The sequence below is a fragment of the Anarhichas minor genome, unplaced genomic scaffold, assembly GCF_050575085.1.
Source record: "Anarhichas minor isolate MPS153535 unplaced genomic scaffold, ASM5057508v1 ptg000055l, whole genome shotgun sequence".
NCBI classification, from domain to species: domain Eukaryota; kingdom Metazoa; phylum Chordata; class Actinopteri; order Perciformes; family Anarhichadidae; genus Anarhichas; species Anarhichas minor.
In genome coordinates this window covers 4,104,489-4,130,367 of record NW_027466501.1, presented here as the reverse complement: position 1 = coordinate 4,130,367, position 25,879 = coordinate 4,104,489, and the positions used below count along the sequence as shown (strand labels likewise).

General features: G+C 43.7%; 1 long non-coding RNA gene across 1 annotated transcript; it reads left to right on the top strand.

Moving 5' to 3' along the window:
* The first annotated feature begins 1,139 nt into the window (after positions 1–1,139).
* Positions 1,140–25,551, top strand: LOC142932016 (uncharacterized). Its single transcript, XR_012947444.1, has 4 exons — positions 1,140–4,828; positions 4,915–5,091; positions 5,993–6,126; positions 13,120–25,551. It is a non-coding gene; the product is annotated as an uncharacterized LOC142932016 (long non-coding RNA).
* The last annotated feature ends 328 nt before the right edge of the window (positions 25,552–25,879 follow it).

The window sequence follows — 25,879 nt, the reverse complement described above, 5'->3', positions numbered from 1 at the left end:
ACATATTGTGTCCATATCAAAATAATTTGTTTTCCCCAAACCTCGTGCAGGGGAGTAGTAGAAACATACATCCTAAAAGAATGCTGTTTGACCATGCTACATGCCAGCTGATATCTATTCTAAAGGGTAAGATTTGAGACTAATTCTTCAGCATATCGCTTCATAATAATGATTTAGTCAGACAGAAAGCTAAGCTACATCCCTCTCACCTCCAGCCAGTCATAAGTATGGGTGCAGTGTGTTAATGGTTAAGACATTCAAAGCTGCAGTCGGTGTTTTGGCCACTTAGGGCAGCCGAAATAAGCTGTAGTGTAGACACTTAAGTATAACCACTTTTTGGTATGGCAAACATGCTTATTTAGCAACATTAGCATTCATTAAGTCCAATATTCAACTAACTACAGGGAACTACAGAGTCGGGTGATAACTCTCTGTGTGTTCATCACTGTGAGCGACTCCTTTTACATTACATCTAGTCATTGGGTCCATTGTTAAAGGAACAGTTTATAGCATTTAGGTAGGCTCTATTAGCAGAAATGGAATATAATAATAAGTATGTTTTCTTTAAAATAAGAACGGCTGTGTTTTCATAACCTAAGCATGAGCAGTTTATCTACATATGGAGATTGGCGTTCTCACCGCTTAAATGACATTAAGTATTCACCGCTAGATGCCACCAAATACTACACACTGCACCTTTAATATAAAGTTATTAATTATAGCAGCTTTAAGGTCTTGGAAGGTAAGCAGACCATCTTATCCCAAACTATGTTTTAAAGTAAGGACACCATTTCTACTTCTTTCATCAAAAGCAATTAACCTTCCTGTTGGTGTCACGGTCACCAACAAGAAGGTTACCTACCATTTACAATCAGTGACTGATTTAGGACCCTGCAACCTAACTTAGAAGCTATTCAGAGTAGGAGTTTAAAGGCCGTGAAAACACATTTTCACCCACTGATTTGAAGAACGTTGAACGTTGTTTATATTGCCAGGACACTGTCAATGAAATCACACCACACAGCATCATTGGAGCAAATGAAACTCTTAATAAATTACCATTAAAGATGTTGTGCTCACACTATTGGTGGGATTTTTGATTATTAAATCATGAACACTTAATGTTATTATTATTAAAGTGGATTATGGGGCCAATCGGGTTCAAAAAGTTACTGTGTGTCAACTTACCTGATTTCAAATCAGTATTTCCAACAATAAACTCAGTTGCGCTCATCTACCACTAGGGCGCGCCGTGGATAAATAAATCGTTTGTCAACCAAATGCTTGCAGTGTTAGTGAGCCAACAACAAAATGTTGTGTTCAGGCCCAGAGGGCACTGAGGAAACAAGCTCCTGTAACTGTGGTCCCTCTGAGGCTTGTGGCTCATTAATCCAGCCCTGTTGATTTACTTGCGTCCGTCAGGAAACACAGCTCTCTCCATCTCATGAGATCTTGGCAGTAAGAGAGTTGAGGAGGAAAAAGATCAGGAGGGCAGATTATGGATTTCAGGCGTTAAGCGGACAGGAACTGGGAGGCTTTTGTTTGAGAATGGGATAAACAAAGAGAGCTGGATGCTGTGATGGTCCAGTGCCACGCTCCCCCATCAGACACTGCAGCCGGAAAATTAGCACCCTGAAATGAGCTGCAGATGTGAGACTGATTCTACAAGAATCTGTTTACGTAGACGTACATAAACCGCAAATCACCAAAGAAACACGCCTTTCAAAATTTTCTGCAGATTGAAATTCGCTAATATGCGTTGCTGTAACATTATTTCTACATCAAGATGATTAATGCTAATCAAAAGTAGTTATGGTCTGGTGGGAGTTTGTATGTGTGAGACCCTGAGTGGAGAAAGACTGGTAGTACATCTCTACATAAATAAACTACATTTTATATACAATATGACAATTGGGAATTGAGCCAAGGACTGATCAGGATCGGGACCATGTCTGCTGTCAATCTCTAGAGCTGGCTCTGTGTTACTGTAATAGTTCTTCAGTAGAAATGGCTAATTTCAAAGAAAACATCTCCCCCAAATCTCAGTTTGAATCAAAAAAATATTTCTAATATCTATATTAGTGGCCTTCCAAAACCTGTTGGGGTCAAATCCAAACCCACGTTTAGACCCAATGCATCTTCAACTGCATTTTCAGTTTGCTTTTGTGAACATCTCCATCCACACCAAGGGGCCTGAAATGTGGGCCGAGAGCCAAAAACCAACTCCTGTAACAGACTTGAATGAAAACGTTCTACTTTAATGCAGCATCGAAGACAATTTTGACCTTTTCGTTTCTGACGTCGTCGGGCAGGTTTGATTTTGCACATTCTGTCTGAACCTGTGGCCTCTGCTGTGACCTGTAGGATTAGCTCGTCCCACCGCTTTGCTGTGGCATCCCTGTCTAAACGGAGGAACACTTTGAAGAAAGACACAGCAGATGTTTTAGTTCTGTCGAAACGTTCCGTCCACGTGGAAAGAAATAAAGGCCAAAGGGCCTTTGGATGAAGATTTTACAAATAATCGAAAGAGTTGTCATTTCAGATTTTTATTAAACATCTGTGTATTTCTGCCAGCTTTTTAAAGAATTCTTGGATACTTGCAGTTCCCATGTCAAGCCCTTTTTTAGCATTATAATGGTATGTGCTGTGGCTTATTCTCCTGGGTAAACTGTCCAGAATTGACTCAATCCAAGTATTTATAAAGAGCCTAAGAAGTCTGAAAAGACTATGAGACCCTGACCTCTTGCAGCTTTATCAGGAACACAAGTCGGAGCCTGATAGCAAACACCGAGGAAAATCACAAAAAACTATTCCACCACGATTCCACGGAAAAATACGTCAGAGCACCAGCAAGTGCAAGAGACGACACAAACCCAGGAAACGCACATCTTATGAATAACAACTTGAAGAAAACAGCAAAGATGATGGCGAAAACAGATTCAGACGATTAACAGTCTTATCGTATCATTTATTGATTGGACTTTTGGTAAATTAAAGACTCCATGCTGCAGTTAATTGTTCCCAGCCACCTTAGATGATGGCCTCCACCCTCATGTCTGCTCCCACACTTACAGTAAACCAGACTTGCTTTGGTTTGAGAAAATTAAGTTTGTGTTAGTCTGGACGACAACGCCCGGGGTCACACACGCACGCACAGGGACACTTCAAAAGCAGCCATCTGGTTGTGTTTTCGGGAGGGAGTCCCCCCGACCGGGAGTTGCCCAATCTCCAGTGCAAATGAAGTGAGCAGTTTCCTTCCCAGACGCTTTCCCTCTCTGTCCTGAGCCTTTCAGAGTGGTGCCAATTCTCATTGTAGTTGAAGGTTGTTTTCATCCAGTTTGCATTTTTGCAACACTTACTGGCAGATGTCCACCTATAACCTTTTAGATAAGCAGTCAATTTGGCCCATTTCCTCTATCTTTTACTTTTAGCTATTTAAACCATTTTCCCATTTAGCTTAGTTAACTATGTCAGTCTATCCTTTACTGATAGCACTTTAGCTCAGCCCAATAAGCAGTTGTTCATAACGTCTAGCTAACCATTACAGCAATTTTTCAGTTGGGCCTACTTTCAGCTGACTATGTCAACCATGTATCCATACTTTTAGCTAACTATTCAAATGTAAATCCATCACCTAGTTAACCATTTATCCATTACTTCTAGCACACAGTCATGTGTACCTAACTCATGGCTTGCAACAGCACTTGAAGGCTGCATTGTATTAGATGTCTGTGTTGGATGATGGAAGGTCATTCCTTCGCCTGAAAAACAACCATCAAGTACAGAATGTGCTGCAGGTAGTGCCGTGTTTTCAGACTGCTCCTCTCTCGCTGACAGCTATTTATTAGACCTTTATTACCTCTGACCCGTTTGGACTGTAACAGAGACATACTGGGATGTCACGCTGCTCTCCATAGCAGGTGAGAAGTATGTTAATAGCTGGAAAGCCAGAGAGAAGGAGGGGGAGTGTTTCAGGCTGTAAATGCCTCGACTGAGGCACAGCATATTAACATTAACTTACATAAGGCCTTGTCCATCGCTTGAGTCCTCGATTTTGATTGGTTAGTTGTATGCTGAGACAGAAATGTAATTTCAGTAATTGTTTAATTAATGTTTTGAACTAGTGCTCAGTATTTGTTGAACATTATGTAACAGTGCTAACTAAACATGTTAATGACACCGTTCCTTTATAATAACTGAGAGTTAAGACATTTTGGCAAATAGAGGCTAGATTACCTCAGTTGTTGGCACGAATCAAAACACGTAATAATGAAAAGCACGACATAATCATTTATTGTATTCGGGGAGATCTCTATCTCGATATCTTTAGCCTGTCCGTTACCGACCACGTTATTCTGCAACTGTGTCTACTGTTTTGTATCCTGCTCCCAAACCCGAGTATGCATCTCGGTGTTCAGGTGTGTTGAGGGCAGGGATACGAATGAACATGCATTCAGAACATTGCCACACCGCGACAGCAAAAAAAAAAAATAGATTCACGGTTGATTCAAGTGTTTTATTTTTTCTAGATTATTTTTACAGCTATAAATCACTCCTGCTCTTTAAACTAATAATAGTTTATAGGAAGATGAGATTAGCCTGAAAACATTGTGGCGCCTGTGAGAACAGTTTACACCCGTGGCGGTCCTGCTTTCATCCCTCACGTGCCTCAACCTCCTTATTTTTTGGCCGGCTGGTGCTTAATTTACTGTCTCGTGTGTTTATCTGGTGGTGATAAGGTGTTACTCAGTGAAACCGGGTGATCAACATTGCCATGAAACTCTCACGGCTCGTCGTCATCGTAGGAGTGCAGCTAACAGAAGTCAAGGTGTGTTCTCTTTGTATTTTATTATACTATATTGATCCCTTTAAGGGGGAAATTTGTCTCTGCATTTGACCCATCCCTGTATATAGGGAGCAGTGGGCTGCCAATGACAGGCGCCCGGGGAGCCGGGGGTTCAGTGTATTGCTCAGGTACACTTCGACACGTGTCCCAGTCGAGGATCGAACCGTTGACAGTTCCAGTTCCCAGACAACCCTCTTAACCCAGTGAGCCACGGTCACCCCCACTATGTTCTGATAATATTTAAGGTGAGTCTGTCTTTTGCAAGTCCAAAATAATATATTGTCTGTTATATTGTCTGCCTTTTTTTTCAGCTTTCATACAGTTGCATAGTTTTTGAGAAGTTACTTTATGTTCTAGAAGTAAACGTCCTGTTAACTTTCCACATAGACGATGTTATTTGACTGACTTTAAAGGAGCATTTGTAGGATGTAGGGGGATTTATTGGCAGAGTTGAAATATAATATTCATAGGTTTTCGTTAGCCTAGAAGGAGTCCTTCATATCTACATAGGGTCATCTTCACGAAGTCCGCCGCGTTGCAGCGTTTTCTACAGTGATCCAGAACGGACAATCCTACACACTGCTCCTTTCAAAGGCTTGGAACGGCAGTGTCCTGCTTTAAATTTAGGGTCTCACGAAAGATACTGGATCAGATTTGTCCAAAGGGGGTCCGTTTAGGTCCACATGCAGACAGGCTCGCTTCACCCAATCTGTTGCAGCTCTGGCTGGCTGTGTCATTTACTGTGGAAAATCGTCGTTTATAAGTTGCAAAACGGATACATTCATTTCACCGTTCACCAAAAACACGAGCATGTTCGATGAACGCTTTGCACTTTAGATTCTGCATACCCACATGTCCTAATTTTCTGTTTTTGAGTTGTAAGCTAACGCCTCACTCAGGCTAATGGCTCTATACATAACCATTTTACAGTGCAGCATCCTCACAACAATTGACCTTTGACTCTGACCTGGCCCCCCTCTATTAACAGTCAGAGGAAAGTTAAATTCAGATCGGTTATCTCACAGTTGACAGCGTTTTTTCTTTCCCCTCCATATCTGCACTGTCCTACTATTTCTCATCCGTCTGTTAACAGTACCTCGGCTGCAGAAGCCAAATTACTATGTTGAAGATACTATTTTTCCACAGGAAACACTTACTCACACTCTCCAGGCTCGTTGTGACAACTGGAAAATGGGTGAAGGATAAGAGGGCAGGGAAGGGGATGATTCCTGGAAACTGTCCACCACCACCACCCGACGCTAACCTGCTTCTCCCCCGAGGTGTGTGGGAGGGGGGTAAAGGTGAAAGGGCACCAGGTTAGCTGTGTGAAGTGGCAGGAGTGAGAGGGTCAACCAGCTGGCTCAGACATTAATAGAGCTGGTGGTGAGGGGGGGGGGGGGGTATCTGCTCTTCTCCTTTCATTCTGTTAGGATGGCCACGTAGCGGCTGGACTTTAGAAGCAGGAGGCTTGACACAGAGGAACCAGGTGTTTATTTCACCAACAATTATCACAAAACATGACAGTCATCTTATTCTACAGTGGACCACGGGCAGCATGTGGGCCTGGCAGCGACAGCACTTGATTGAATCTGGCAGCCTTATATAGCCTGCCACTGACGAGGACCTCAACCCTACTACAGTAACACAATTACCTACACCATAACAAATACACTAAAATACATTCTCGTCACCGTAATGCCAATCATCTGCATGATCTCAACAGTTTATACCCTCAGTCATCATTTTGGCAAAGATAGCCAAACTAATCCTATGTTTGTCTTTACAGACCCAGCCGCCATACAATTCTACCTTCATTCTACGTATTTATATCTACAAAAAGTAATGCCCTGTAATCCGTGTATAACCCACGTGAGCCAGCGCACTGATCGCTCACATTGCTGGACGTTCGCAGAAAATGCACAAAAAATGTTGAATAACTTTTTGTAAATATACAAACCATTGTATGAGGATATATGAGGATATATTGCTTAGAGATGTATTTTCCTATAGATAACTGATCACTGACATATTACCAGCAACAGCTGCAGTGCAGCGTTTTTATTCTTAAAGCAGTAGTAGTTGGCTTTTTTGGCAACATGGGTGCAACAGAATAAGCTGTAAACACCTCAGTCATACATAATCATTTTATAAAGTTTACATGGCGAATGTGTTAGCAAACAACCGGCTACTTACACACCCAGCAGCAGACATTAATTAGGAGTTTTGTCCACCTGGTGAATGTAAGTCCAATATTCACTCACCACGCTCTGTTTTGGTCTCCACCAGCTCCTGAGGAACATGTCTCTTTAGCTGCTGAATGCTGGGCGAGTCTTAAAACCAAACAATTAGCTGAAAGATGCTAAAATGCTCTGTAGAGTTGGGTTAAAGTTCTGAGTGGGTTTGTCACTACTAGAAACCCCTTTCACATAGCACATTATAGTTTGTATATTGTCCATTATTTCCATCAGATATGCCTCACCCAGGTGGCAACCTGCGGTAGTGAAGCCAAAGCGGAGGTGCCTTAAACCTGCATTCTCTCTAATGGCCATCAGGGGGCAACTCCTCTGGTTGTAAAAAGAAGTCTTTATCTGTGGTTATTGAAACCACTTGTTTCAGCTCTATTCTCTCTGTTAACATCATTGCTGGGAAGTGAATTAATATGTTAGGATTCTGATCATATTGTGCTCTTAGATTGTTTATTATCTGTGACTTCATTTCAGATGTGAGTTGGTACGTTTGCTAAAAAGTTATGCTTTGTCTCGGAATGGCGCTTCACATTACCGCTTTTAATAATCGCCACGGCCTCTGAACATATGAGACACACTGGTTTTAAACTGCTCGTTGGAAGAATGAACCTCCAAGAGTCTGTCCATTCTTGGTTAAAGGCTCTGGTCTCTCTGGTCTCACTGACCTCTTTTCTCTTTTTGGAGAACGACATGTTAAATAACGTCTCTGACTCACGTAATTCTCCTACTCTGCGTTCTCTTTCCTCATCTCTCCCGTGTGTGTAAATCTCACTTGAGTCGGGAAACTTGGCGGAATACACATATTTGATTGGCTGAGCAGCATCACGTGATGTAATTTACAACGCATGTAATTGGCAATGTAATTGTAATTGCCATAAAGGCTGGAAAAGCTGCGTTAAAATAGAAGCAAAATGGAATAATTCTCAATGATCTATCGGTTGTAGTTCCAGGGTCTGGATACAATGGCGTCTGGGTCCGCGGTCTGCCTATTAGTGACCCCTGGTCTATGGTTTTAACCAAAGTAATTAAATGACGAAAAACAAGACCCAAATTATATTTTACCGGAATTATTCTTTATAGACTCGCAGTAAATGTACAGTTTTGTTCTGGATTTGCCTCTCAGGAAAAGAAAACCGTCTTCTTTTTAGAACTGCCCTTTTCACCATTTTTTGATAATTATCTAGGAATCAATCTTTTTTGGAGAAATGAGGACGCCTTCTCTTTTACATTAACAGTGACAGAAAAACGACCGGAATGCAATGCACTTAATTCACTCTCTTGATAGCTAAGGGTTCTTTGGTGCACTGAAAAGTAATCACCAAAAGAAGTCCTAGACACGCTCCGACTGTCACAGACGAAAGATATCCAACAGTGTAAATGACTTTCGATGCGTCACTCACGTCCAGCCTGATAGATCTCCCCTGTGCCTTCAAACCGCAGACCTGTCGGCCGGTCACACGGTGGGTTGGCACGTCTGTAGGCTAAATGAGCCCCCCCCCCCCCCCCCCCCCAGGATATTGGGTAATGTCTGGATTCCTTGCATTGTTGCATTGTGGCCTCGCAGTGCAGGCTGTCTGCTAAGGCAATTGTCGCGGCGCTGAAAGATATTGTGATGATCGCTGCAGCCAAAATATGAACTAACGATGTGAGCGGACTGCAGTTTTTCCATCCGTGCCGAATGTCTGCAACGAATGGCCGAGCGCTCTGAGGAACAGACGTGTAATAAGAGCAGGAGTGTGTGTGTGTGTGTGTGTCTGAATTGGCACATGAAGAGAGGGTGTGAACAACTCCGATGTTATTGTTTGAAAGAGGGAGAAGTCAAGCAATATGTGTGTGTGTGTGTGTGTGTCTGTGTGTGTGAACAAGCACAAATGGTCTCCAGACCCAGACAGCGTTTGTTTAAGATCGTGGCTTATTCACACAGCGAAGTGTGTGGAGCTCCACTGGTGGGAGGCTTAAACGTCACTCGAGCTTTGAAAAATTGCAGCAGATCCGCTGCGTGTAGCGACGAGGAGACACTGCGTTCTGAAATGTCCTATTTCCGTCATGTTGTCCACTTTGCTTTCGTTAGTTCAAGGTCTGACTGGAGCTCATCTTTTCTTCTGCAATGGTTTAAATGTGCAACACGTGAGATGTGGCCAGAATATTTAGTTTATTGCCAACAGAATTTGAAGAGGCGTTATGTCAAAGACATCTACTGGAAATTAGCACGCTAACCAGCGAGCCCCAGCCCGTCATTTGTTTTTTGCGGGCAAATCTAAATTTGTCCAGAGAATTCTTTTGACCTGATGGAGGTGCAATGAAGATCCGTCAAAGGGGAAAGGATTCAGACACAGTGGACCATGAATGTCCTGATCATTTCATAACACGGTCAAGACATTTCGGTATTGATCCAACCACCACAACAGAAAGATTGTGGAATATAGAAAAGAGAAGCAGAGAGGAGGCTCAGCCAGCTGGCAGCATTAAACATTGCTGCTAGTTTATTAGCGGGTATCGGCTTTCTGATGGAAAATCCTCTTTGAATATTTTACAAGACAATTAAAATTTTTCAGGGTCCTTCAAGCGCATCAGTTTCAAGGGGAATTCGTTCGCATGCTAAGAAACTGTTGACAGAGATATTTTGGAGTCATCGTGTGTGTGTGTGTGTGTGTGTGTGTGTGTGTGTGCCCTAAATGGAGGTGTGTGGCAGGCAGGTGCGCTGTCCTCAGGCTTTCAGGCCGTGCAACCAAAGGTGAAAGGTTGAATGCTTAAAAAAGCCGGCCTGTGGCCAGGGGCTTTGACAGCTTATCAGACAGTTTCAAACTTAGCCCAGCCGACATCCGCCGCCGTTTTAGCTGTTGAGAACTCTTCTAATTCTTGAAGATCACTGCCAATGTAGATAATGGGACATGATGGACACATGTCAAGATATGTAGGACAGCACTTGAGGGTTGCCAATGGAAGGCACTAAATATAGCAGACTGATGATATGTAACATTTAAAAAGGATCCACAGTCGGGGTTTTCTTTAATTAAGTGACATGTTTAAACCTGTTCCCATCCTACAGTGTATCACTTTTCCACATGCGGTTTACCTTATGTAACAAACCCACCACAGATCAGATGTGTTGTGCCTGCAGCGAGAGGTCCCAGTCTGTTTGTGCTCATAACCATTATTAAAGGAGGTTAGATTGCACCGTCACTGGATGGCAAACTTATTCTTTTATTCTGCCAGCATCTTTCTGTTACTTTGGTTACATAATCCCTCTGCAGACACTCCGACAGTGCAAATTTATGGTGGCTTGGCTTAGGCTGCTGTGTGTGTGTGTGTACACAAACGGTCTGACAGTGTGTGTGTGTGTGCGTGTATACATCTTTACAGATTACCAGCTTTATGTTAAAATGACTGACTGTGTTTACATGGACTGCTTTATTTTGACTAAGTTAAGACTCTGAATAAGAAATGTCCAGATAACCTTAACAGATTAAGTATAGTAAAATGAAGACAGCAAAACAATGCAGTTATCAAACTAATAGATAATCAGTGTTTTAACATCTGAAGTGAATATTACATGTAGTGTCTACGATATTCATTGGCAAATCATTTGTGTCTATGTCTGTGGTTACATGTAGCCTCTTTGCATTTCTTCACAAAAAGCCTTACTTGCTTGTTACAATGTTAGGTTAATAAAACTAAGCACTAGTTTCCAACCCCTAATTTGATACCAGAGCCGTAAGCAACAATTTAACTCTATACCAAGCGTCTGTTGAGCTTTGGATTCCTCCACATGCTCCAACGCTGCTCCAACAGTTAATCTTGGTGCAAAGCGTGATGGTGGTGGCTTTCCAGAACTAAAGGTTTCTGTCAAGTCCTGTCATAGCTTACTTCATTAGCTGTTTGGTTGGCGGTCATGTTAGAAAAAGCCCTTTTCATTAGCTGTGTTTCCTCACTGCTAGTTGGAGTAGAGAGTAATGTTAGCAGTTTACAGTATAGCTCTAGCCTCAATCTTTCAGCATGGTATTATGTGTCATGTAGCTAAGAAATTCCATATTTAAGACACTTTCACATGGTTTCTCGTTTTGAAACTCAGCCAGCTGCACACAGTGCTTGCAAGCAACTCAAGTTAATGATTATGAGCTGGCTAGCTCTAGCTACAGGTAGCAAAACGTCATTTCCGCCTGCTGAAAATGAGAGGGCTGCTTTCGTCTACCTCTGTCTGAAATACAAGGGCAGTGGCGACCCCAGATGGGGCCACTGAAAATCTTTGGGCGGCACACCAAAACCAAAAACCGATTCAGTCGGTAGCAACCTGCAACCTCCCTTCAAGATGCCACCGACGTCAACGTAAGGACGGTCTGTGGTGCGGAAAAAAAAGGTTTCTCTAACAACAGAAACACAGTGAATGCCCAGCTTGAACATACTTGTCATCAGGCATAACATGTTAATCATTAGAGGTGTTAATATGTTTGCATCAGTCTCTCTTGTCAGGCTACGATCTGATTAACACACGTAGGTGGGTTTTGCAATAGAAACCAAATGTCTTGGCCATGTTGACTCCCAACCAGGTTTTTTAATTAGGATTTAGAATTGGAGCAGTATAGCTGTGGTGGCAGTACGCCTGGAGGGCAACACAGGTGCTGACTGTGTAATGAGCTCCTACTTCATAAATCAACCAGTAATTACATGCAGATTTTGAGTGTAAATTGATGAGAAACCCGGCACACATTTTACCCGTACTTTCTGTACAGCTGCTGTCAGTCTAATCCAAGCTTTCCAAAAGTATATTTTGCAGTACTAAATGTACTTAAACCTTCAATATTACTTTTGTTTTTCAGAATGATTTGAAGAGAACACACTGAACTCACAAACTGTACCAAACCTTTGCCAACATTTGGCCAAACGAGACATTAAAAGCACCAGTTTCCATTTGTTAAACCGCTTTGTAAAGTTCTGGCAATGCTGAATGTAACATTGTTTTTGCTTTTTTCTACTTCGGGCCGAACTCTTCACCCACTGCAGTCTTCTTGAGTCACTCCTGAGCTTCTGCTTACCTTTGGTCTCATTTTGTAGCTGGTCAGTACCACAGGAAAATGCAATATCACTTATAATATCACTACTGATATTTGTGGTATCACTTGTTACTTTTTATTCTCCAAACCAGAAAAAGTTTAGTCTTATTGTAAGTCTACATAAGTTATGTAGACAGACCTTCAGTTAGCGGCTGTAGCAACTGTAATTCATCCAGCACTGGCAGAAAGTTTGCAGTTTACGGCCGCTAACTGACGGCCCGTCTCAGCCGGAGCTGCTGCTAAGTGCTAAATGCTCCATATGATCACCAGTTTGTCACTAACTGTGTCTGCTGTTTGCTGCTGGACAGGAAGTGGGTGTATCAGAGCTCTTTGACGAAAAAACTGCTGGTCTGGGGATCACGTCAATGTCAGTGGTGAGGCCGGGCAAAAGCAATGAATTTTTCGGGCCTGTGAAACAAAAAAGAAGTGAGCTGAGAGATGCTAAAAGGCTCAGTAACTGCAGAGTCACAGTGAGTTTGTCAATACGAATGAGGCCTTTCACAATAGTCATTTCATCCACTGTCGACATAAATATGATTGAAGCAGCTTTAACTGCCTAGTTTTATACTGAACTGAATGTGACAGCTGACTGAATTTATCAGTGAACTGATGACAGTCAAGAGGCAGCGTCGTGACATCACAGTTTTCTAAACAGTAACTAAATTGCGTCAAAAAATAAATATATACATAGCAGTGAATACAAATCTTCTGACTGAAATGAACAAAACGTTTCCAATCAGCGATTTGTAATGTCCACCCATTTATTTTCTGATCAGTAGCGATCTCATCTCTGTCACGGAGAGCAAGAGGGAGATCAGTTAAGGTCATGAATTCCTCATCGCTCCTTGTTTTTGTGCTCGTCGACATTGAACTTCTCCTGTTCGTCACTTTCCACCAGATGCCTGCTGGGATATCTCTCCTTTTTTTCCTTCCTGGCCTCACACCTCTCCCTCCGTCTGGTCTGGTATTTCCACAGTTTCAGTCTCTCTGTGTCCACCGTGTCCATACGTTGAAGATGGAAAACAGCTGCCCGCCTCCTGGATTTCCCAGCATCCCGTTGCTTTTGGAAGACGCCCTGGTCCGACAGGCTTCAGCTGTGGCTCTACACACTCTGCCGTCTGGACAGAAACTGTGACAAAGCACAGACAGATTCGCTGCTGGCCGGAGCCTTTGATCCAGGGTTTAACACCTAATGCCTGACACATGTGTACGGTGTGTTCACTGGGTGCGCACACACACACACACAGACGGTAGCCTCCTTTCCAAATCTCATTAGTTACAGGGAGCACTTTTTGGGAGAATCATGTCCAATGATTCATGGTCTGGTCTGGTCCCACTCGGATGATTTACCAACATAACCGTTTGACCTGGTTGGTTGCTTTAAAGCGAACCGTCGCTGTCGTTTATCTTATTCACGTCATCTGACGTCCCCGGAATGCAAAATGTGACCGTTACTCCTCTTGAAATTCGTTGTTACCTCAGTTTTCTCAACATGAAGTGTTGCATCATTACGATTAATGGGGAGCTGGATCCAGACTACACACACAGGTACACACACACACACACACACACACACACACACAGAGTTCAGGATTACATGAAAATTAAAGTGCCAGCGAAACGGAAGTTGGAGCATCTTTAGCTTCTGTACTGTGACACAGAATATTTCAGCGATTGGATTTAAATCGAATCCTTCTCTTTTGGTTGGACCGCTTCAGAGTGGGCGGGGTTAGGGTTTAGCGAGATACAGAGCTGTAATGAACACACAGCTCCTTCACCTGTCGTTAGATGAGGAATAGGATGAGGAATAGAATGAAGGGAAACCTTTTCAATGATTTTCACTGCAGCGCAGGCCAGCACATGCAGATGAACGGTTGCCTGCAGCGCCCGACCTCACTCCTCACTCACCTGCTGGTATCTCCCTGCCGGTCATTTTGGGTCATTGGAAATTGGCAAAGTTTTCCTTGAATGAATTAGAACTCAGCCACATTGTTTTGGAAATGAAAACAAAAGTTTTTGCCCACTAATATCCAAACACACATCTCTTCCCGTCTCTCTCCATATTGATCTCGGTGAAGTGGGATTTTCTTTGACCAGTTTGTCTTGCTAGAGGTCCCACGTCTCACTTGATTGGAGGATATTTGTTGTAAACACCCCTGAGTGCAGGATGAGTCAAACATTTGAAACGGTTTTACAGGAGAGATAAGACAAATACTCTGATATAGATTTTTTTGACATTGGCGGCATATAACAAGAGATAAATAACCAACACGGGGACACAGGATTCAAACTGGTAAAGTATTTTTTGTTTCACTGGTTCTACAGGTTAAAGACAAAGTGTTTGCACGCACAAACACACCTAAAATGATCTCCTTTGTTGTTTAAACTTTTACTTCCAGGCGCACACACACACACACACACTCCTTCTAGCCAGCCAGCCTCTGTCCAACATCTGCTTTGGCGAGACATTTAATTTCACTCGTTACGTCAGCCGCACACTCTGGCTTCCAGGAGAAGCCATTAGAAACATGACACTGGACAAGGTCTGAGGCTGCGAGACAAAGGAGGCTTTTCAGTGCAGCATCAGGTCCTTCCATGTCTTAACATTACCTCTGACTGGAGCTTACCGTCAGTGTTATAACAACAGCACCGCAGAGTGCACACGGACGTGTACAACTGCTGCTGAACATGACCATGAATATTTACAGGACAGGAGTATACGTTGGAATGTAGTCTGTCAGCGTTTGAGTTTTCACTGCTAGTAGTGAAATATCAAAGAACTTTGTCTGAATTTTTTTCTAAATCGGGGATTTAATCTATTTTTCAGCTAGAGTTGACAAAAAACAAAGAGAATTTTGTTTTACTTTAAAAGAAAGATTTTGACTTGGTTAAAGCTGCCATACTCAACAGACAGTATATTAACAATGGATTAAATGACTGTGTATGTGAAAGAAGTCACTCATAGCAAATTCATTTCCAGAGAATTAGCACCAAGTCTGCACTTCCCATCGGCTCTACGGAGCTTTTTAGATTCTTTCAGCTCATTGTTTTGGTTTTACAGCCCACAACTCTACTGTTTTAGTTCACTTTCACCGCTCTCGTCTGCTGTTTTCAGTGAAAACGCTCTGATAAACCCGCTGTACGCTACGCCCTGACCTCGACATGGAGCTTGTAGCAGCTCTTTCTTGCTCCACTCTGTGCTGCAGTCACCCCGAAAACTTCCAGAGCGGCTTGAAACACAAACTGCCACCCGGTGGAGAAAGACAACACCGACTCAGGATGTTGGTCAAAACAGACATGAGAACACTGGCTTCATGTTTGGATTCAGAGAAGTGGGTCCACTGTTAGAGGCAGGTACATGAGGTGGCTTCAGTTCAAGAGCAGCAGACAAGTCGGATTTTATCAGGAAGATGTCTTTCATACTTTTTTGTACACACAGTACTCCAAACGGGCTCCGTTCAGGCTACTGCCAAATCTGTTAAGTGTGTGTGCTAGATCGAACTGGAAGCTAAGGCTGGAAAAATGGACGGTTGGTATAAAGAGGAGAAAGTTCTCAGTGGTGGTTGCGGTGTGGCACATAACCACCGTACAAGACGAAAGGACTGCCTGTGTGTGTGTGTGTGTGTGTGTGTGTGTTTGATGTGCCAGATATGTGGGTCTATTAGCTGCTCTCAGGGGAGCAGGGAACCAAATCTTTTCATGGCTGCTGTAAGTCACTTTACCATGTGGAGCTGCCGGGGCCTTTAAACCGGTCTGCTGCATGCATTAGAAAGGAGGTCATATAAATAACCCCTGAACCAGTGCTGTGTGTGTGTGTGTGTGTGTGTGTGTGTGTGTGTGTGTGTGTGTGCGTGTGTGTACACGGTTCCCCTGCTTAGGAAATGAAAGCCCAATTAAACTGGGCTGCGTCAGGCTTATTAGTGCAAACTGTGTTTACTCAGGGAGTGTTGGAGAGAAAGAAAAACAGAGGAGTGTTAAAAGGAGCTTAGATCAGCAACATATGCCCACGCACGAAAATGCATACACACACGGATAACTGACACAGGCACAAGATGATTGAACATTACTACATTATCAGTGTCTTCTTTTTGCTAAAGGGAGGACAACCAGAATTTTTTTGGAAGGCAGAAAAGGTCATTCATTTTGATTACGCCCAAGATTTATATCTTCATTTCGTAATTTTCGAGCAAGATATACTAGATTGTGAATGCTCCAGAGAGCATGTCATTTTATTTCAAGTTTTTCAGTATTTCTACTGAGAGTTGCCTTCTCTTCAGTCTAAATTATAATGTAATGGTAAATTCAAATGTATCACATAGACTAGAGTTAGCCTCCAACATCATGCATGTTCAGCGTGCTATTAAAACAAGACACAATAAACCAATATGTTTCCTTTAATACATCCCTGGCAAACACGGATGCCTTTAAAGTCTGTGTTCCCATCACGTGACAGATCCGTTAACCCCGTAGACATATAAGAAGAGGACATAGTCACCGTGACGTCACCCATTGGTTTGTGGACTGCCGTTTTGAAGCCTCGAGTTTGGCATTTTGTACGTCGCCATGTTGTTTTTTTGCAACCAGAAGTAAAACCAGAGGGTGGGACTAAGTACATCTGAGCGCTGAATAAAACATCAATGAACAGAAAACACACTGTGAAAGGGTTAAAATTCTAAGACGAAAAAACACGGACAACTCCTAGACCGGACAAGGATGGGGTTGCAACCTGTCAATCACCGTGTAGCCCCGCCCTAAAGCATTCCCTGCTTTATGGTCTGTTTGACTCTAAATGGACCATAAGTTACTAAATGAACATCATGCTGTATTGAAGAAGACTTGAAACTAGAGATTGAGACCATAAACTCATGTTTACAATGTTTACTGAGGTAATAAATCAAGAGAGAAGTAGAGTCATTTTCTCATAGACTTCTATACAACCAGACTTCTTTTTCCAACCAGAGGAGTCGCCCCCTGCTGGTCAGTAGAGAGAATGCAGGTTTAGGGAACATCTGCAGTGGCTTCGCTTTTGGGACCCCCAAATCCTGATGTATGCATTTACAACTGAAATAGTTTGCTGAGTGTAATTGAGAGTAGATGCGAGTAAGTAATAAGAATAAGACGAAGAGAATAAAACTGTCTGGACGATAGACAATCCCTGACGATGCCTTTGAGGGAGCCTGGCACGTTGTTTCACTCATGTCCAGGCTAAATACTTGATTTCTGCTCTCCAGTCCCGGCCGCTAGAAATCACATTACCGTCAGTTGGAGGTCTCGGGCGGCTTTTACAAGCGGATACTGTCAGACAGAGCTCGGAGAAGGAAATCCAGTCAGATTGGGTCAATGCTGCAGTCGCATTGGATCGCCGTGCCGTGCCGTGCCGACTTCTAACTGCACTTACAGAACTCCTTCAAGACTAAGTTAAACACCCACCCACATGCTAGCACACGAGCAGATTCAGTAGCTTTTAGAACCACTGCTTACACGCACATACGTTGAAAAAAAAGCCTGTCGGGATTACTCCATCCCATGATTACAGCTCCGCATTCTGCCAGAGTGTGTCGGACGCCAGCCATTGTTCAGTGCTGCATGAGCTCCATCTTGTCAGAATGCCAGCCCACACTAACTGAGGACCTGAGGGAGGACGGTGGGGAGGGCAAGGAGTGGAGTGATTGTTGGAGCCAACAGACTGGGGTTTGGAAAGGATTCCTAGACAGTCATTCTATCGAGCCGCGTGTGTTTAAAGTGAACAGAGGAGAAGGACAGGCTGATGAGGTTTGGATCTCAGTTCAGGCTGAAGAAGGAATGAATCTAACTGACTACTGTTGCTTCCAAACGGCCAGAGGATGCTGTTCTTTTCACATAGGGAAGCGTTCTTTAGAAAGTTTTAGAGAAATGTATTCAGGGGTTCTTCAGAGTTGCTAAAAAGTCTTTCATTTGAATCGTATGCACCTAACTCACCAATAGTTTGACACATATTGTTTTTGACATTTTGGGTTTTGTAGTTATAAGAACAGAGAGAGGGTAGAAATAAGGGATTGGCATGTGGGGATAAAAGTCAATACAAAACGCTGCTCAAGGCTAGTATTCTTCTTTAATGGCACGCGTGTACCGCCTTTACACATGCAGACGGGGTTTCTGGGTAAGTGTGGTTTAGAGCAGAGGTCCCCAACCTTTTTTGCGTCACGGACCGGTTTCATGTAAGACAATATTTTCACGGACCGGCCTTCAAGGTGTGGCGGAAAAAAACGACGAAATATAATGATACAATCGGCATGAAAACAAATATAAAATGCAGAAATAAATACAACTCACAATAACGCTGAATCAGTGGGAGCCCTGAGCTTGTTTCTCTGCAACGAGACGGTCCCATCTGGGGGTAATGGGAGACAATGACACCCAAAGTCTGTTCGTGATGTCCAGTCTACTCCGTAATTTTGTTTTGATTGCCGTCACTGCAGAACATCCCGCTTCACAAAGAGGATGTGTGAAATGGAAGCAGGGTTTTCAGTGCTTTAGTGGTGATCTCAGGATATTCAGCCTTGATTTTAATCCAAAACACCAGCAGAGGTGTTGTCTCAAACATACTTTACAGGCCACCGTCATTTACAATCTCAAGCAGCTGATCTTCCTCTGTTGCCACATATACTGCAGAGCGGGTTTGGCGCATCAGAATTACTCCTGATATTTAATCAGACTCCTGATATTGTCTGTTAAATGAAGCTTTCTTTTTCTTGGAAGTTGTAGCTCTTCTTCTGTCTCCTTAGTGGCCTTTTCCCCTTTGCAAAGAAGCTCTCCAAAAGTTATTTACTCATTTTTGCTAGTTTGCGGGCTTAATTTTTGAGGTAACGTATCACGTGACCGGTCATTTTTCAAAATAAAACTTCTTTCAGACTCTGATAATCATCCATCCATCCATCCATTTTCCTCCGCTTATCCGGGGTCGGGTCGCGGTGGCAACAGGCCAAGCAGGCTTCCCTCTCACCGGCAACATGTTCCAGCTCATTTTGGGGGATCCCGAGGCGTTCCCAGGCCAGCTGGGAGATGTAATCCCTCCAGCGTGTTCTGGGTCTTCCCCGGGGTCTCTTCCCAGTTGGACGTGCCTGGAAAACCTCCAGTGGGAGGCGTCCAGGAGGCATCCTAATTAGATGCCCGAACCACCTCAGCTGACTCCTTTCGACGTGAAGGAGTAGCGGCTCGACTCCAAGCTCCCTCCTGATGACCGAGCTCCTTACCCTATCTCTAAGGCTGAGCCCGGCCACCCTACGGAGGAAGCTCATTTCGGCCGCTTGTAGCCGCGACCTTGTCCTTTCGGTCACGACCCAGAGTTCGTGACCATAGGTGAGGGTAGGAACGTAGACCGAATGGTAAATTGAGAGCTTTGCCTTCCGGCTCAGCTCCCTCTTCACCAAGACGGTCCGGTGCAGCGCCTGCTTTACTGCTGCAGCCGCACCGATCCGTCTGTCGATCTCCCGCTCCATCTTACCCTCACTCGTGAACAAGACCCCGAGATACTTGAACTCCTTCGCTTGAGGTAGGCACTCCGTCCCCACCTGGAGGGAGCAATCCACCGGTTTCCGGCAGAGCACCATGGCCTCAGATTTGGAGGTGCTAACTCTCATCCCCGCCGCTTCACACTCGGCTGCAAACCGCCCCAGTGAATGCTGGAGGTCACAATCCGAGGAGGCTAACAGGACCACATCATCTGCAAACAGCAGAGAGGCGATCCCGAGACCCCCGAACCTGGCTCACCGGGTTCTCGGGTTGCCGCCACGACAGGCACCGATAATCAATAAAACGGAAATAATATAATATTTATTCTTTCTGTGCGGCCCGGTACCAAATGATCCACGGCCCGGTACCGGTCCGCAGCCCGGTGGTTGGGGACCACTGGTTTAGAGGGGTCGATTTGATCGACTCAGAAATCTCAACTGACTCAAGGACCCACACAACGAAAACCCAAAGATAATTTAATGTTTTCAGTGGTTAAAAACAAGACTTTGTTTCTGTTCTTACTTTCGTTTCTTGTGTGTTGATTTGTGCTTTTGGCTAATGCAATCTAGACTCTAGAGCACATATGAGCTTTCTTAACTCTGCCACATTGGACCGTTTTTACAAGCTCAGTTTTCAATCCAACAGAACTAAATTGTAAGTATTGACAGACAAATCAATCTCCATTCACCGTCCTTTTATTTGCTTGTTCTGTAACTGTACCACACTTTACAACCAAGCAAGTGCAATTCATCTGCTGATAAAGTCTTTGTGTGATGGTCAAAAACAACGGTACGAGCAAGTAAGTGGACCTTGAGTGAAACCATTTTGTCGTTCTATTTGAGCATGAAATATATACATTTTTGGGAAATATATATAAATGATGCATCTTGAATATCAAACTTTTCAGATATAACATCAAGAGTGACTCGTCTGGAGAAATGCATTGAGGCAGAAAGACCTTTCAGCTCCTCTAAGGTGCACAAATCAGAGTAAAATTAAAATGCATTTTGAACAAAGCTATAATGTTCTAAAAGTGCACTGACCTTTAGTGTGGTTATTAAAGGGCTATTACAGCCACAAAATGCTAGTTTATAACTTTACAGCTTTGTCTAAAGATCAGCTCCATGTGCTGCAGCTGCCTCTCTGCCCTGATTCTACACTCCGCTCCAGGCTGTCTGTGAAGGAGGCCATTGTTGCCCAATGCCCAGGTATTTTGGCAGGTCACAATCAGCGAAACGACAGACAAATGGTACCTCTGGCTCACCTGCTTTGGCTGCTCACAAGGAGGATTTTGTGCAAGGAGTTGAGCTCCCTGCTTGGTTTACAGTCTCCGATGGGAATCGGGAGAGTGAAGCAAGAGAGGGGGAGATGAGGAGAAGGTATGGAGTAATGCAGCTTATCAGATAAAGCTGTGCTTTCTGCCTGCCAGGTCATTACACAACTGGCACGAACAGATGCAGAAAAACGAACACACACACACACACACACACACACACACACACACACACACACACACACACTGATTCAAGCTGGTTCCCAAAGATTACATGCAGCTAAAAAGATGGGGGCAAGGCAGTGAAGTCAAGTGGATTTTTAAATATAATGATTATAAAGTCAAACTGAAATCTCCCGTCTTTTTGTGTAAGGAAATATAGGCTGATTAATGCTGCCGCTATTGTGCATATTCTTCCATCTCTCAAGAGCATCAAAAGTTTTTTTTGGATATAAAAACGTACCAGTTTCTTTTGTTTTTTTACAGTCTGTTTTGACAAACCCACAAAGGGTCGGCTATCAACTGTTAGCATTCAACATTTGGGAGGATGCCAATCTCTACTGAAAAACAGGAAGCTAGTCAGCCTAGCTTGCTAACATTAACAATGCTTCCTCGCAGACATTACTTTTCGTTCATGTTATCAACACCTGCTAAGTGCCATAGTCAAGCTCTGGCAAGCTAAATGTTGTCATTTGTTGCACATATTCAGAGGATTCGCTAGCATTAGCTGTTCTTTCATGAGTTCAGAGGCTGTGATGGACTACACTGTCAAAACTCAGCAACAGCAAGTCCTGTAACCTCACATTCGAATGGCAACAATGTGCAGATTAACGTTAGGAACCATAGAGTGCTGCAGGGATGATATATTTTTGTAGGCCAACCCTGGAAGTTAGCATAGCACTGGTTCCTGTGGCAAAAGAAAAGCCAGGGGGATTTCTCCATTGGATGTTGTTGCAGAAAACAAGCTCCGTGGCAAAGTTATGATACTTACACGTGATACTTAGTTCAGCAAGATAATCTTCACAAATGAAAGCTACTTTTATGATTATTGAAGCGTGAATGAAATCAGATTAAGCAACAAGGCTGTTAAAACGGACTAGTCGGTGACATGGTGCCGGCCGTAATCCAAGATGGCGACGGCAAAAATCACCAAACTCGAGGCTTCATAACGGCAGTCCACAAACCAATGGGTGACGTCACGATGACTACGTACACTTCTTATATAGTCTATGGTTGTGAACAACCGCATTGTTTAGGACACGTAAAAGCTTAAAAATTTAAGAGAGGAGTATATACTGACGTATTTTATATCATGTAACAAAATGTTCATTTAAGCTTGTGTTAACCACAGACCTTATTTCAGGCATCTATCCGAAAACTCATTGATTTCGAGGGAACCAGAAGTGCAAAAATGCTAACACTTCTGTGTTTTACCACTCATTCCAAAACACTCTCCAGGCTAATGGATGCAGTAACTTCAAAAGACTAAAGGGAAATGGCTTTGAGAGTTCAAGTTGCTGGTACTTGTAAGAAACTGCACCAGATCCAAACAAACCTTGGACAAACTTTTAATGAGCCCAAAAAGCAATAATCATGAGCCAACACTTAGACTTTTCCCAAAAAACCTTGACAACAAACATGGCGCTGACTGAGAAGAAGAGTCTCCTGGCAGTTAATTATAATGTTTACACTCGAGCACTACCAATAAAATAAAAGTACATCTATCCTGCTATTTTCTACCGGTCTTGTTTGGCAGGTGTTACTGTTTCGTGTTAAGGCTAAATTAGAGGTAATTGCCCTCCATTATATCCCTGTGAATCATGGGAGCCACTGCGAGGTGATGTGAAGTGTAAGCAGTAGGTGGCAGGGTTAAATTTGGGACAACAACCTGTAATGCACCCCTGCAGGCTAAATGGAGGCACCGGTGCCTAGACCACTCACACCGCCCACACAAACGAGAGGTTGTGATCCCTGATGAGTGAACAAAGGCGACGTGTGTGCATGTGCATGAGGGGTGAGAGAGTCCATGTCTGCAGTTGGCAGGGTCGGAGTTTAAGGGGGGCAGAGGTCACCTCGACCTTCAGAGAAAGCAACTGATCTACTTACAGCAAGGACACGCATGCTTCCTGCAGCCAAATGGGAGGGGAAAAAAGACTTCTGCTGCGAGGAGGGCACGAAAGAGAGACGAACCCGACCAACACATGATATATAGTGCTGAGCTTGGCCATATTAAAGCTGCCGAACACATGACAGGCCACAACAAAGGAGAGACACTGAGAGAGCATAACAGCTCAGAGTGTTAGGATCTGGAGAAGCTCAGCGCAGACAGGAGAGCAACACACTGCTCTGCAAGAAGCCGGGTCCGAGTGTGTAAACATGGTCAATTAATAACCTATGAATGCCTCACGCTGATAGAGATTACCTCCAGTTCCCCTTTCCAGTTCTCAAGAAAGATTAGATATTAGTTCCTATGAGCCTGCATGCTGCATGCAGAAGTATGGTCCATTAGGCCTGTGTGTCTTTGTATTTTGCTAAATGGGTCCAACTAAAACAGAGGAGCTCAAAGTAAGACTGTACGCTAGAAGCTAATTACCAGAGAAGTGGCGGCTTCATCTTGAGCTGTCTGATGAGGTGAATGCTTATGAAAGTTGTAAACCTGCAAATCTTTCCAATGGCTACCTATTATCCAGGCGGCAACCTCCGGTTCTGCCGAGTGAAGCCAATGCAGAAGTGTCTTAAAACTTGCATTAACTCTACTGACCAGCAGGGGGCGACTCCTCTGGTTGCAAAAAGAAGTATGATTGTATAGAAGTCTATGAGAAAATGACTTTACTACTCTCTTGATTACCTCAGTAAACATTGTAACCATGAGTTTATGGTCTTCTTCAATACAGCATGATGTTCATTTAGTAAATTATGGTCCATTTAGAGTCAAACAGACCATAAAGCAGGGGATGCTTTAGGGCTGGCTTACAGTGATTGACAGGTCGCTGCCAGAGCCGTATACAACGTTTCTACGTCACTCCTCCACATTCCAAATAAAGCAACTTCTGTTCATCGGTTGTGAAAAAGACAACATGGCTTCTAAACGGCAGTTTACAAACCAATGGGTGATGTCACAAAGACTATGTCCACTTCTTATATACAGTCTATGGTATTATCCCACATTATGCTAACTTGGCATATGTGTTAACAGGCTCCAGATAGTCTGTTTAGTAATGTTTTTCACACATAAAATAATGAACTTCAGTAAAAGATTGATTAAAATGGGCGTATGTTGGTGCGACCCAAGCCTTGTCGCCATGCTAACCTGCTTTTGTGCCCGGGAACAAAAATTAGCTTTCCCATTAATACCCCATTCCTCCCACTCTGTATGATATATATGGAGTGAATATATCAGTTGATATTGTGCTTTAGAGTGCATATTCCCAATTTTCAATGAAAGTAGTGCTTACCAGTTGAGGCATAAAAAACACTTTGCCCAGTTGGTAATCCAACCTTTCTTGTCAAAGTTGACATCAGGGCCATGATGAAGACCTTCATCCAATTGTAACCAAAATAGATGACTACAATAACATAAACTGTTGACAACTAGAAAACGACAATAGATTTGACCAACTTGGGGCCAAAATAGCCGGTAGCAGAACAACAAGTTACATTTTTGTTGTCCTTTTACCAACCTTTGTCTTGGGATTGAAACATTGGTCCATCAAGCACGCCTATGTTAGCCCGTATTTAAAATGAGTGTAGAACTAAACGTTACGTCAAGCTTGTTGTTTAGCTGGACAATTAAACAAATGGTAGCAGTTGCTACCATTTTAACTTAACATGTTGTAATTATTAGCTTTATGAATGGTTTAAAAAGGCATTTACTGAAAGATAATCTATTCATTCACAACCTATATTTACAACTGCAGAATAGATGGATAGTTGGGAAAGAATGAACATTGTAAATGAGCATGTAAATATAGCTTCTGGCAGCTGCTCGGCCTTTTGCCCATCAGACAATATGTTAAGAAAAGGGAAGGGTGTCAGGAGTCCTGTCAGACCAGACACCTCCCATTGCCACACAGCTGCAGCCACTCCAGCCGATTCCCTCCTGCAGCCTGACACACCAGACTCAGGTCCCACTAACGATTCCCCTGGCAATATATAAACTCTGGTCCTGTAGTCTGGGGTTGTCAGGTCGTACCGTCTTTCACCCGCTTCAACCCCGTTGTATCTTCTCCCTCGTGCGCCTGCCTCCGGTGTCCGTCGGTCCGGGAATCCCCCGTGCCCTCTGTGTTTACGGACTACTCAGCGCCGCTCTGCCCTCCGTTGTGTTAGAGGACTACATCACGCCGTCAAGCTACCAGCCCTCCGGTGTCGAGCCACGGGACTCACACCGTCGATCTGCCTACTCTCTGGTGTCGAGCCACGGGACATCACGCCGTCAAGCTACCAGCCCTCCGGTGTCGTGCCACGGGACTCACACCGTCGATCTGCCTACTCTTTGGTGTCGAGCCACGGGACATCACGCCGTCAAGCTACCAGCCCTCTGGTGTCGTGCCACGGTGCTCACACCGTCAATCCGCCTGCCCTCTGGTGTTGGACCACGGGCTCCACACCTTCACACACCTTCACAATAAAACCTGTTTATATCAACTCCTGTCTCCTGTGGTCTTGCTTTCACGGATTGGGTCCTATCCGTGAAATCCCGTGACAAAGGGAGCAAGTATTGTATAGGGTGAAGCTCAAAGATCTAAAGTTACACGTTTCTGTCCTAAAAATGTCTGCACTCAATCTTCTTTGGACCGTTTCCACCAAAATCTACCAAACACCAGACATTACAGAGAACTCGAAGGAAAAACAAGTCAGCGGAGTCATCATCTGAGACGCACGAGTGGAGCTTAAACATATGGGATTTTTTGGCAGTGAAGAGAGACAAAGGCTCAGCACATCAGCGAGCCAAAATGTGGGCTACTTCCAGGAC